The sequence below is a fragment of the Peromyscus maniculatus genome, chromosome X (genome assembly GCF_049852395.1).
Source record: "Peromyscus maniculatus bairdii isolate BWxNUB_F1_BW_parent chromosome X, HU_Pman_BW_mat_3.1, whole genome shotgun sequence".
In the NCBI taxonomy this organism is placed as follows: domain Eukaryota; kingdom Metazoa; phylum Chordata; class Mammalia; order Rodentia; family Cricetidae; genus Peromyscus; species Peromyscus maniculatus.
Window position 1 is genome coordinate 110,233,159 of NC_134875.1, and position 13,880 is coordinate 110,247,038.

The window sequence follows — 13,880 nt, forward strand, 5'->3', positions numbered from 1 at the left end:
CCTATTACCCCTAAGGAAATAGAAGCAGTCATTAAAAGTTTTTCAAACAAAATAACCCCAGTACAGATGGTTTTAGCACAGAATTCTACCAGACTTTCAAAGAAGAGCTAATGTTAATACTCCTCAAATATTTCCAGAAAATGAAAACAGAAGGAACATTGCCCAATTTCATTTTATGAGGTCACAGATTCCCTGATATCCAAGCCATGTAAAGACTCATCAAAAAAAGAGAATTACAGAACAGTCTCCCTCATGAACATAGATGCAAAAATACTTAATAAAATATTTGCAAACTGAACCCAAGAACATCAAAATGATCATCTACCATGATCAAGTAGGCTTCATCTCAGAGATGCAGGGATAGTTCAATATAAGAAAATCAGTCAATGTAAAGCGCCATATAAATAAACTGAAAGACAAAAACCACATGATCATCTCATTAGATGCAGAAAAAGCCTTTGACAAAATCTAATACCCATTTATGATAATAATCCTAGAGAGATTAGGAATACAAGGGACATATCTAAATATAGTAAAGGCAATTTACAGTAAGCCCATTGCCAACATCAAATTAAGTGGAGAGAAACTCAAAGTGATTCCACTAAAATCAGGAAAAAGAGAAGGCTGTCCACTCTCTCCATATCTATTCAATATAGTACTTGAAGTTCTAGCTAGAGCAATAAGACAACAAAAGGAGATCAGGGGGATACAAAATGGAAAGGAATACATCAATGTATCATTATTTTCAGATGATCTGATAATATACAGAAGTGATTAAAAATTCCACCAGGGAACTCCTACAGAGGCTAAACACTTTCATCTAAATGGCTGGATACAAGATTAAAACAAAAATCAGTAGCCTTCCTATATACAAATGACAAAGAGACTAAGAAAGAAATCAGGAAGACAACACCTTTTTACAATATTCTCAAATACTATAAAATATCTTAGGTTAACTCTAACCAAGTAAGTGAAAGACTTGTATGATAAAACTTGAAGTCTTTGAAGAAAAAAATTGGGGAAGAGATCAGAAGATGAAAAGATCTTCCATACTCATGGATTGGTAGGATTAACATGGTAAAAATGGCCATTTTACCAAAAGCAATCTACCGATTCAGAGCAATTTCCATTAAAATTTCAACACAATTTTTTACAGACCTTGTTGCCAAGTTCTTTTTTTTTTTTTTTTTTTTTGGTTTTTCGAGACAGGGTTTCTCTGTGTAGCTTTGCGCCTTTCCTGGAGCTCACTTGGTAGCCCAGGCTGGCCTCGAACTCACAGAGATCCGCCTGCCTCTGCCTCCCAAGTGCTGGGATTAAAGGCGTGCGCCACCACTGCCCGGCTTGCCAAGTTCTTTTTATGAGGAGCACATAGTGAAATCCATTATTTTGTATATTAATATGAAAACCTAATTAAAAATGATTCTTGAACATCTTCATGTCTGTTTCCGTCTGTTCATCTACTTTTTTCTCCTAGGTCTAGACAATTATCTAGAACCCTCTAAATATTTGATGATGGTTTCTGGTTGTTGTCCTGTGGGTGACTGCCAATTTTTTTTATCTTTGTAATTTCCTAAACTATTTGAATTTTTCAAAATAAGCACAGATTGAAAGTAGATAGGAGTCTGGGAGAGTAAGACATGAATAGGGAGATGGGAACAAAGGCACACGAGATAGGAATGGAATGTATGTAATGGAAACAGAAGGGAGAACTCTTTGGGGAACAGAGGAGTGCAGGGTCAACAAAACCAATGTGGGATATGTGTGTGCCTATGTGTGATGATGTTTTAATGAAACCAATTACTTTGTATGCTAACTAAAAAAAAACACCAATTGTGATGCATTACATTGACAAAAATAATATTTTTTTCTTTCAAAAATTGATGGGATAAAGGAAACAGGAGGGAGGGAGAAATGGGAGTCTGGTAGAGAAATATGAATATTGAGATTATACTGGAAATACACCACTTTTAATAGTATATTCTGGATATGAATATGTGATCAATTTTTATTTTTACCATTATACTTTCTTCATTTTTGCTTAGGTTTTATTTATTTTCATTTTTTACGTTTATTTATTTATTTATTTATTTATTTAATCTACCTATTTATTTATGTGTGTATATGTATGCTTGGGCTACAGAGTGCATGTGGAGGTCAGAGGACAACTTGGAGGAGGAGTCATTTCTCTTTATTGCCTTTATGGGTCCCAGGGATTCAACTCAGGTCATCAACTTTGGTGGCAAGCACCCTTACTGGCTGAGCCATCTTGCTGGCCCAGATTTTTAGGCTTTAGATTATCAAAATTAGTTCCCTGTGTTCCCGGAGACATAGGAACCTTTCCTCTATTCTCTAGAAGGTCAATTGTGAAGTGCAGGACCGCGGGAAAAGAACAGGGTCATGAGTGCTCCTCCTCCTCCTCCTCTTCCTTCTTCGAGACAGGGTTTCTCTGTGTAGCTTTGGAGCCTGTCCTGGATCTCCCTCTGTAGACCAGGCTGACCTTGAACTCACAGAGATCCCCCTGCCCTGCCTCTGCTTCCTGAGTCCTGGGATTAAAAGCATGTGTCACCACTGCCTGGCTCTCATGAGTGCTTTTAAATCTTCAGCATGACAAAAAGGTTAAGAAGGAGCTTATGGCATAGTCTCTCTGAAATTCCTCATGCTAATTCCTGCAGGAGGCTGTGGGAACTTTGATGGGACAGAGATGTAAATAATTGACTACTAATAAGTGTCACTTGTCACTGAGGAAACACCTGCCTGCTGAATATGCTTCCTTTGGTAAGCAGGTGGCCACATGGAATGCGAACCTTGGGAAGCTCCAAGGATCTGATCATATTGACTCAGAACTAGTCGTGTGGACACTCTCCTACTGACGTGTGCAAATGCAAGGCCTTTAAGTTTGGGTTTTTGAGTTGCCCTTTGAGGTTTATACCTACAGAAGTTGAAGCTGTTTGGATGTAAGCCTTGTGTAAATTCTAAATATTCCTCTTGTAAAAACTAAGTAAATGTCAGCTTGGAAGTTTCTGGCATTGTAACATTTTGTCTGAAGAAATGTTAAGCTTATCATAAAAGGAATTCTTTAGAGAAGAGGAAATCCATTCTATTCTACTTTGGGGAGACCGTTGAGAGCTGGGCTAAGGATTTCATCACAAGTGGATCTTAGAGCATAATGATCTCAATAAAGAAGCCCTCATGCATATTTATGACTTAATACATTGTTTCACCATGAAGGAGTAAATCAATTGAAAAAATGAAATACATCAAACAAAGAGAATTATTTTGTGAGAAATCCCAGGACTCATATCAAAAGCATGGCAGATTTATGATAGCAGATTTATGATATGGCCTGGGAATTGTGTTCTTGTGACTAATCACTAAAGCAGTTTGAAAATATGATATACTGCCTGGAGAGGGTACCAAGGCGTGGGGAAAAGCCTCAGGAACCATCCTTTTGCTAGGTTTGCTAAGTTTCTAGCTGCAATTGCAAAGAAAAACTTAGATCAGCTGCTACTTGTTTAGACAAGTCTTGTGGGGGAATCCCAAGTCTCCACAGAATGCTCAGTGACTTCCTGAACAGAGGACTAGCTCTCACTTCCTATTTGGTGGTAGAAATTTGTTACAGAAATCCAAATATTTAGCAGTTTTGAGAAATTCAGTCTCTGTATTAAACCAGTGTTGTAACATGTATCTCAAGGCCCTGGGCAATGATTTCCTCCCTGCTTTTGGGAGCTTTGGAAAAAAGATCCAGTTTACTAGTCAACATCAGTTCAAGGAAGGGACAGGTGGCTATTACTAGTTACTAGGTCTGCAGGTTACCTTTCTTTAACAGATCACTGGTCCAGTTGTGAAGCTTCCACTGTGTGTCATGAGCTATAATTTTGCTATGGACTTCTGACCCTAGAAATGCCTTATCAAGAACATGATGGGCATGGGAGGGCTGTGCACTCTCTATTGGGAAGCTGGTCATGGTAAGTAGTGGAACAAACTCTACTTTGGGAGGGATTGCACATGTTTTATTACTCATCTGCTTAATCTCTTGACTGATGCCATTTTTACTTGGACCATGGACCATGGACCATTGACCACTAGTCTAGTTTGTCCTCATCCCTTCACACTATGGTCAGGAACTTTATTTTTTTTTTTAGAAGTTAGTCTTACAGATACACTTATTCATACCAGAAAGTAAATAGTGTCCACATACAAGCAATTCTGTGATTTGCCATGTTCCATTCTTTATCCAGTCCTCTGCTGTTGGATGCTAACGTTGGTTCTATAACTCAGCTTTTGTGAATAAAGCTTCAATAAAGATTGATGTGTGATATATTGACTTGGAGTCCATGGTAAATACCCGGTAGTTGTAGAACTGGGCCATATGGAAGATCTGTTTTTAGTTTTTTGACAATCCCCATACATTGACTTCTGGGATTGGACTAGTTTATTTTCCTACCAGCATTATGTAAATTTTCTCTTTTCTCCACATTCTTTGCCAACACTTGTTGTTATTTGTTTGCTTAATGACTACTATTCAGACTGGGGCTAAAATTGCATCAAATTATGATTGGCAAGTGTGTCAAAACCAATAGACAAAAGACATTATTTTTCAACAAACATTTGGAATGATGGATACCCACATGTCAAAGAATAAAATTAGCCACTTTCTACCATAATTACCTCAAAATAGGTTAAGCACATATATTTAGTTATATCTATACACACACACTCCAATAGGTTTGATTAGGCCAAGCTGTGTAGGAAAAAGGAAGCTGAAGCATTCTAGACAACAAAATGGTATGCATTTCGGGGTTCCGGGAGTGGTCTTGGAGAGAGGATGGCAGTGGCTAGTGGAGAAGAAGAGAAGGGAAAGAGGCAAGGCCGGGGGAGCTACACAAATTCATCGCCTCTGGAGAGGGCAAAGCGGTCATTTAAAAAGTGGTGCACAGTCCTCCTCCCATGGCTGGCTCTGGAAAGCATTTCTCTTGCTTTGTCCTCACATTCTGGGATTACTGTCCTCTTTTTAGGGCAGTGCAGATCTGGTTAATTTAGTGGGATGTGGCTCCTGCTTGGAGTTAGAGCAGAGACCTCCAGAGTGACAACATGAATTGTTTATTACCCGAAGAACAGTCATTCAGGCTGTTACGGTATCATGATCATTTTTTTGCTCATGATAATACATGTGTCTTAGTCAATGTTCTATTGCTGTGAGGAGACATTATGACCACAACAATTCTTATAAAGAAAAACATTTAATTGAGGCTGGATTTCAGTTTCATAGATTTAGTCCATTATCATCATGGCAGGGAGCATGATGGTACACAGGCAGACATGGTGCTGGAGAAGTAGCTGTATGTGCCAGACCAGCCCCCATACTTATTTACCCCAGGAACTCTTGAGGATTGAGGGATAAGAGACTTAATTAGAAATAGAGAGTAAAGAAACAGAGAAAACACAGGATAGACTCAGGTAGATCTAGATCCTTATCCACCGGCCCAGAACTTTATTCCAAAGGTCTATTTATAACAATGCCAAAGGGTGGAGAAAAAGTCCTCCCCCTTGCTAGTTACAGTCACCTGGTACCCAGGCCCGTGGTCCAGTCAACCTCTTGTGCAGTCCTGCTGGGTAAGGCCACTAGGAAACCTAGTGGGCTCTAACAGCTACACAGGCATCAGGAAGAGAGAGCTTAGTCACCTGGCTTGAGCTTTTGAAAGCCCACCCCCTAGTGATACACTTCCTCCAACAATGCCCCATCTCCTAATCCTTTCAAATATTGTCACTCCCTGGTGACTATGTATTCAAATCTATGAGCCTATGGAGTCCATTCTCATTCAAACCACCACATACATTTAACTTTTTATTTTTGGAGATTTTTTTTCTTAAGAAAGAAAACCCCAAGCACAGGATTTTGACACTGTCACTATTATTAATACCTTTAAGAAGCAAATGAGAAAGATGTCCCACCATAGGGAATGGGCTCCAAAAAGCCAGCTTATGCACCAGGGATAGATCCTGATCCCACTGCCAGGGACTCCTCAAACAGACCACCTGTCTCCCATATGCAAAGAGTCTAGTCTGGTCCCATGCAGGCTCCACAGCTGTCAGTCTAAAGTTTGTGAGTTTCCATGAGCTTGGTTCAGTTGTCTCTGTAGATTTTCCCATCATGATCTTGAACCCCCTTGCTCATATAGTCCCTCTTCCCTCTCTTCGACTTCTGGAGCTCCACCTGGTGCTTGGCTGTGGACCTCTGCGTCTATTTCCATCAGTTACTGGATGAAGGCTCTATGATGACAGGGTATTCACCAATCTGATCACTGGGATAAGCCAGTTCAGGCACCCTTTCCATTATTGCTAGTAGTCTAAGCTGGGGTCATCCTTGTGGATTCCTGGGAACTTTCCTAGCACCAAGTTTTTCTCTAACCCCACAATGTCTCCCTCTATAAAGATATCCCTTTCATTGCTCTCTCACTTCATCCCTCCCCCAACTAGATCATCCTCCTCCCTCATGATGCAGGGGGAGGGGCTTGGTACTGCCTTCACTGAATGTACAAGGCTTTGCTGACTCTCTATGTAAGGCCTTTCCCTTTCGGAGGAGGGGATGAGGGGTAGTTAGGGGAGGAGGGATGAGAGGGGCATCTGTGGTCAGTATGTAAAATTAATACAAAAATTTCTTAAAGAAGCAAATGAGCAGTTGAGAGCAAGTTACCCAGTGATCTTACCCCTATTGAGAACTATGTGCAGAAATTTTCCCTCTTAGTCACTGACCTGCATTATTAGAAAGGGGTTCTGAAAATAGCACACTCATTAGCACCACTGACACATTGGTCATATGTCAATGAGACAGCTCAGGAAAGAGTATAATACCTCAGTAAAAGAGTGGTGGGGAAAAATTGTCTCCTCTCATTTGGGTTCCTATATTCTATTTAGATACACAAAGTCATGGATGTAAATAAGACCTGAAAGTCAAAGTGAGACTGTCTAGAACAAAAGGGACCAATTGGAAGTGGGAAGGTGGGGAATAGGGATGGTAGGAGACACGGGGGATATAATCAAAACACAATATATACTTTTATGAAAAAAAAAACCTTTTAAAATCATCTGAAATCCTAGGTTTACTCTAGAATACCTTAACCAGGTATGAGAGGGCATGTTTAGACTTTGTGATTACTCCTGAGTATATGTTTGGTTGCTCACAGAATACATATTTAGGTGACTTTCTTATTTTATGACTCTTGGTTAGACCATGTGACCATATTGATAGATGCTTGAGAAACTGATGTTGAAGTCAGAGTGATTTTTGTTGTTCATTTGGTGCATCTTTCCGAAAAGTGGCTACCCATCAAAAATCATGAAATTTGTTTCCTGGACTTGTGTAAGTGGATGAAAGCTGACTCCTTAGAATCAGATACTAAAAGCCAAACTGTCATTGTTAGCCAATTTTGGAACTGGTGATTCTGTTTTCCACAGTAAGCTCTGCTACCCTTATGGGAAACTTGTCTGCAGGTCTGAAGTTTGGAATTTAACAACATTTACATGGGAGATGGTGTTGGATTTGTCTACTCAGATAACTTATTGTCTAATGAAGTAGAAGCAGCAAAGTCTTCATGAAAGGGACCATGAACTAAAGCTTTTCTTGGGGAGCTAGGAGACATCCTGAAGTACCAGCATGCTGTAGAATCCCCTATTATTTAAGCTCTAGGGCAAGGCTCTGACTGATGGGCTCTTCATAATGATCTGTTATTGGTGAAATTATTAAGGCCACTCCACATAGTTAACAGGGAGGCTTATTTAGTAGCATAACTTACAAATGAAGGGATAGGTAGGTTGCAGGGTCTGGGGAAGGTGTGTCGCCGCAGTACGGCGGTGTTCTCTGGAAAACTCTGCTTGGTCTACCTCCACCGTCCAGGGTCCAGGAACCAAGAGAGGCGGCACATCCAGATCTCGGGTCTTCAGGGTCCTCTCTTGGTCCCGCCCTGTAGGTGTGACAGTTACCAAAGCCTCAATGGGGGTTGGAACTTCCAGATCAAAGCTGAAATGGCTACCCACTACAATCTGTAGTCCAAGAACATGCCTAGAACACAATAGATATACTTTAAATGAATTAATTTACTGCTCTTGTTTGGGGGTCAGAATCTTATGTAGCCAAGGCTGGCCTCAAGCTTGTCATGTAGCTCAGGTTGGCATTAAAGTCCTTATTCTTTACTCCTCACCTCTCAACTGCTAGGATTATAGGCATGCACCTCTACATCTAGCTGAATAGATAAATTGAAAGTCTACATAACCAGCTCTTGAACTTTACAACATTATCAATCATAGGGATTTCTTGGGAGGCATGTTCAAACATGGAAGGATGGGCCCCACCTCCAGAGTTTTCGTAGCTCTGGGTGCAGCTGCAGATTTGCCTCTCTGAAAAGGTCCCAGGTGCTGCCCCTGGTGGCTGGCTGACCCACTGCTTTGGAAGTGAATGAAAACCCCTTGGAAACCTTGTTAAAAGGGCAGCTATCCCCATTTCCCCTGGGCCTAGGGATTCTGATCCAGTTGGGGAGAACAGGGCCCTGGAAACTACATCTAAGCTAGCTCTTCAGATTCTGGTGTTCCCATCTCCCTTGAATGTCTGATTGAGAATGTTATTAAAGTCTCAAACTGACCCCTGGGAAACCAAGCCAAGTGTGAAACTCAGTGGTGTACTTGTGAACACACATTAAGGTAGAACTTGAGGAATGGGTTTTTGTAGAGTGAAGAAAAGGACAGGAGGTTATCCCATGAAAAATGGAATGGAAACTGCTAGAAGAAAGCAGCTGAGTCAGCTTTAGCCATGTGAGGAATGGCAAGAGGCTAGGGTTATATAGGAAAAGCAGAAAGCTCTTGGCCTGGGGTGGAGTTAGGGAGAAATGATAACTATGAACCAGAATTCCTGGAAAGAAGCTGTCTATAAAAGTTGATTGATTGATTGATTAGAAATTCAATGATGCAGAGAAGTCAGAATGTTACAAAGCCATAGCCAAATTATCGTGGGACATCTTTAGTCCCCTTCACAGCCATTTTTTGCCATCCTCTGTAATGCCTTTAGGTAAATCTTTCAGAATGTATGAACAGAATCCTAGTTTCCACCAACCAAAGGGACAAGAATGCTGTCAGATAGCATCTAAGACCTAGAGTAGAATTTTCCTCTTTTTGCTGAAACCCACCTACCTACCTACTCACCAATGTGTTTGGTCTTCTATCATTTTCTTTGTTCACTGGAAGTCCAGGAAACCTAAATTTCTGTCCCTGCGCTATTGTCATTCAGATTTGTGCCCATATTAAGCATCTCTTCTATTTCTTTGAAGTGAGAGCTATTTCTTTCATTGACATAGCATAAAATAATCCAGTAGAAAAAAAGACTTTAAGTAAACCATGTAGATGGTAGCTATAGACAAGTCTTAAGAGAAAGGTAGTGGTATGCACATCTGAAACTACCCCAGAGTTCATTTTGCCACCCAGAATAGCACTGAAAGACTGGAGACTGGATGGGTAGCGGGGAGCGAGAGACGCCTCTTTAGGGTAAGGCTGTCTTGACTCTCAGGTGCAGGTGTGGCATTGGATCCATATGCCTGCATACATAGTATCTTAGTGTTTCTATGGCTGAGAAGAGATACCATGACCATGGCAACTCTTATAAAGGAAAACATTTCATTGGGACTTGCTTTCAGTGCAGAGGTTCAGTCCATTATTATCATGGTGGGAAGCATTGTGGCATGCAGGCAGACATGGCACTGAAGGAGCTGAGAATTCTATATCTTGATCTACAGGCAGCAGGCAGAGACTGAATCACATTTCCTCCAACAAGGCCACACTTACTCCAACAAGGTCACACCCCTTAATAGTGCCACTCCCTATGGACCTATTGGGACCATTTTTATTCAAATCACCACACACAGTATCTCTAGGACTGGTCTGGCTGGGGATGATAGATGTTTGCCTCCTCCTTCTCCAAAATGTCAGTGTATCTTGGGTGGGGTTTTGTAATGGTATATCTCCTGACCTAAGACCTTTTGAGAAAGTGATTTAGTAGGACACAGTCCCAGAAGAGGTAGGTATGAACAGGTGAGTGGAGGCAGGAATTAGAAGCATGTGACATCAAGCACGTTCCCACAGAAGGTAACTGTGGCTCAGCCCAGCCAGTGAGCTCTGGAAATTATAGGAGTCACTTGCACAGGGAACTGTTATGTCTACATACTGACCACTACCCACCCAGCCTATCTGGAGCTGAGGGTGGCTTCTGGAAGAGCAGATTTCTAGGTACTTCTCTGTCTCCTCATAAATGCACAAATAAGGTGTGGGGGGGTGGGGGGGTGGGGGGGTGAGTGGAGTGGGGTGGGTGGGGGTGGGGTTCTGTAGCACAGGGTCTTCTGCTCACAAGGGGACACAAGGAAACCTCTGTGATTGGAGGGCCCCCAAATGATAAAGGGATGGAAGAGCCACACAAATGCCTCCAACTAGATTTATTAATCTAAACTGTGTCCCCCTGCACAAGTTCTCTACCTTCTTCAAGCTTCACATAACCCGCCTTAGGGCCTAGTATTTTCTATGCCTTTTAACTTGTACAATTTGCGTCAATGTTCTAAATTGGCATTCGATTCTATAAATATGTGATGGCAATATTGCTCTTTGAACCTTCCAATTACCAATTCTGCATTCTAGCCAGGAGGCCACCTCTGCATTCCTCTTGGCTCGTCAGAAAAGTGAAAATTGTTGTTATTGACTCCTAGGGGTTCTCCATCTTAGCCCGAACCCTCTAGCTCCTTCACCCACTCCTTATATGAGGAAGAATTGTTCCAGACCCTATATCCTTTGGTTGGCGTCTTTGGACATTTAATGATTCATCCAATAGCCTCTGAAAATAGGGCATTTGGACAGGAAATGACTACAGCCAACTTTAGAGTTGAGGATTCAATCACGTGCTTTTTGCTTTATTTTATGCATGGGGTAGCAGGCCATAATCTCCTGCATCAGTAAACCATCATCAACACTGTCATCTAGTGAAGATAATAACAAAAAAAAGAGTTCCTATTTTAAGCTGTATGATAAGGAGCCATCGTTCTCATTTGGGTCTCTAACCTCTGGCCTTCAAAAGAAATGGGGTTTCTTCTTGCTGTGATTTGGTTGTCCCCCATAAGCTTCAGTTATTACACTTTAATCCCCATTGTGAAATATGATATTTTGCTGTTAGCAAGATAAAAATGGACGAATACAGCCCTGTTTGGGGGAAAATATTGATATCAAACCCAGCAGAAGTTATTCTTTAGAATAGTAAACTCAGGACGCAGAAGAAACAGGGAAGGACTTGTTAGAACAGAACACAGGTCTCAGTCCTAGAGTTTCTAATTTAACAAGCTTGAGATTAAGCTGAGAATGACTTTCTTTTTTCCAAAAGATTAATGTATTTTTATTTTATGCATATGGCTGTTTTGTCTGCATGCATAGTATGTACCACATGTGTGCAGTACCCAAGAAGGTCAGAAGGCTTCAGACCCCTTGGAACTGGAGTTAAGAATGGTTGGGAGCCACCATGTTGGTGTGGAAATCAAACTCGGCTCTTCAGAAAGTGTTCTTACTCATGAGCCATCTCTTATGTCTTAAAATGTCTGTTTCTTAACTTGTCCTCATGTAACGGTGCAGGAGAACCACTACACTGATGCATTCTTTTGATATGGCACTGTGAGATAGCTTTTTTTCTTTATTTTTTTAAAGTATGTATTTATTTTTATTTTATGTACCAGGATATGGTGGTTTGAAAGAAAATGGCCCCCAAAGGGAGTGGCACTCTTAGGATGTGTGGCCTTGTTAGAGGAAGTCTGTCACTCTGGATGCAGATTTTGATGCCTCTTTTGCTCAGACTTCCCTCAGTGTTACACTCAGACCACTTCTTGTTTCCTGTAGGACTCTCAGCTCCTTCTCCATGATCATGTCTGCCTGCACGCCACCATGTCTCACCATGATGATAATGGACTGAACTGCTGAACTGTAAGTGAGCCACCCCAATGAAATGTTTTCTTTATAAGAGTTGCCATGGTCATGGTGTCTTTTCACAGCCATAGAAACCTATGACACAGGACTTGCCTGTACATAATAGATATACTTGCCTTATCTGTGCACCAAGTGCATGCAGGGCCCAAAGAATTCAGAAGAGGGCATCAGAGCCAGTGGAAGTGGAGACACAAATGGTTGTGAGCTGCCATGTGGGTGCTGTGAATTGAACTCTGGTCCTCTGAAAGAGCAGCAAGTGTTTTTAACCTCTGAGCCATCTCCCCAGGCCTGGTATTGTGAGTTTTCATAAGGCTTTACTTAAGAGATGGAGAAGAGAAAGAAAACCCCATCTCTTGTGCTAGACCCCCAGAGACACTCAGACTCCCAGCCACTCCCTTCACACTCAATTCTCTCTTATTTTAAGAATGGTGTGACAAATAGCCAAACTAGTGGAAACACATGAACTATGAACCAGTAGCTGAGGAGCCCCCAACTGGATCAGGCCCTCTGGATAAGTGAGACAGTCGATTAGCCTGAAGTGTTTTGGAGGCCCCCAGGCAGTGGGATCTGGACCTGTCCTTAGTGCATGAGCTGGCTGTTTGGAGCCTGGGGCCTATGCAGGGACACTTTGCTCAGCCTGGGAGAAGGGGACTGGACCTGCCTGAACTGAATCTACCAGGTTGAGCTGAACCCCTAGGGAGCCCTTGTTCTGGAGGAGATGGGAATGTGGGGTGGGCCTGGAGGAGGGCAGGGGAGTGGGAGGAGGGAGGACAGGGGAATCCGTGGCTGATATGTGAAATTAAATCAAATTATAAATTTAAAAAAAATGGTGTGAATGTTGAGTTACTATCTTTTTAAAAATAATAAAATGATGTCTCACAAAATTTAAGACACTAGATTTACAGCAACATGGATCATATTGTAACTGGAGCCCAGGACCTTTAGGCTGGGCTAGAATGACAACATCACTCATGATTCTATCTGTCTCTGTCATTGTTTCTTTCTCTTTCAGACACACACACACACACACACACACACACACACACACACAGGCACATACACACCCCCTTTTTTCTGGAATTGCATATTCCAAAGATATAATAAACTCCATAGACATAAAAATAGTCTCAGGAAAAATATGACAGCAATATAGGAGTTTTTTTCTTTCTACTGCATGTGTGTTTCTGTTTATTATTGTATTTTCACAATAAACTTAATGTGTCAATTTCTAATAATAGGCTTTCCATAGAGGTTGCCAGAAACCATGTGCTGGCAGATGAGAAAGAGACATTGCCTTTGATAACCTTTAGATGGATGAATTGGGTGTTATTTTATATATTAATTATAAAATCACCTTAATTGTATCTTAAATTTGCTACCCAGATGATCACAAAATACATTTTTATAACATTTTTTGGTATGTGTGGTATATGCATGTGTTCATGTAGGTATGTGCACATGTATGTGTGCAGAGGCCAGAGGATCAAGTAAAGTTGATTTCTTGATTGCTCTCGCATTATTTTTAGAGACAGGGTTTCTCACTGAACCTTGTGTTCACCAATTCAGAAAGACTAGCCATTAGTGAGGTTTAGTGATCCTCCTCTCTTGACATCCCCAGCACTATGATTTCAGGAACACACCAACAGGCCCAGTTTTTCATGTGGATGTTGAGGCTCTAAACTTGGGTTTCCATGCTTGTGTATCAAGCACTTTAGAGGCTGAGTCATTTACTCAGCCTCAAATAAGTAAAACATTTTCAGTGTCCATTGTACCTGTATTTTTAAAAATGTGTATAGATTTTAGAGATGACAACTATGATATTTAGATTTTGCTCTAACAGGCCAACTCAAGACAGGTAGAGTGCTGTGGGTGAGTAGCATTGC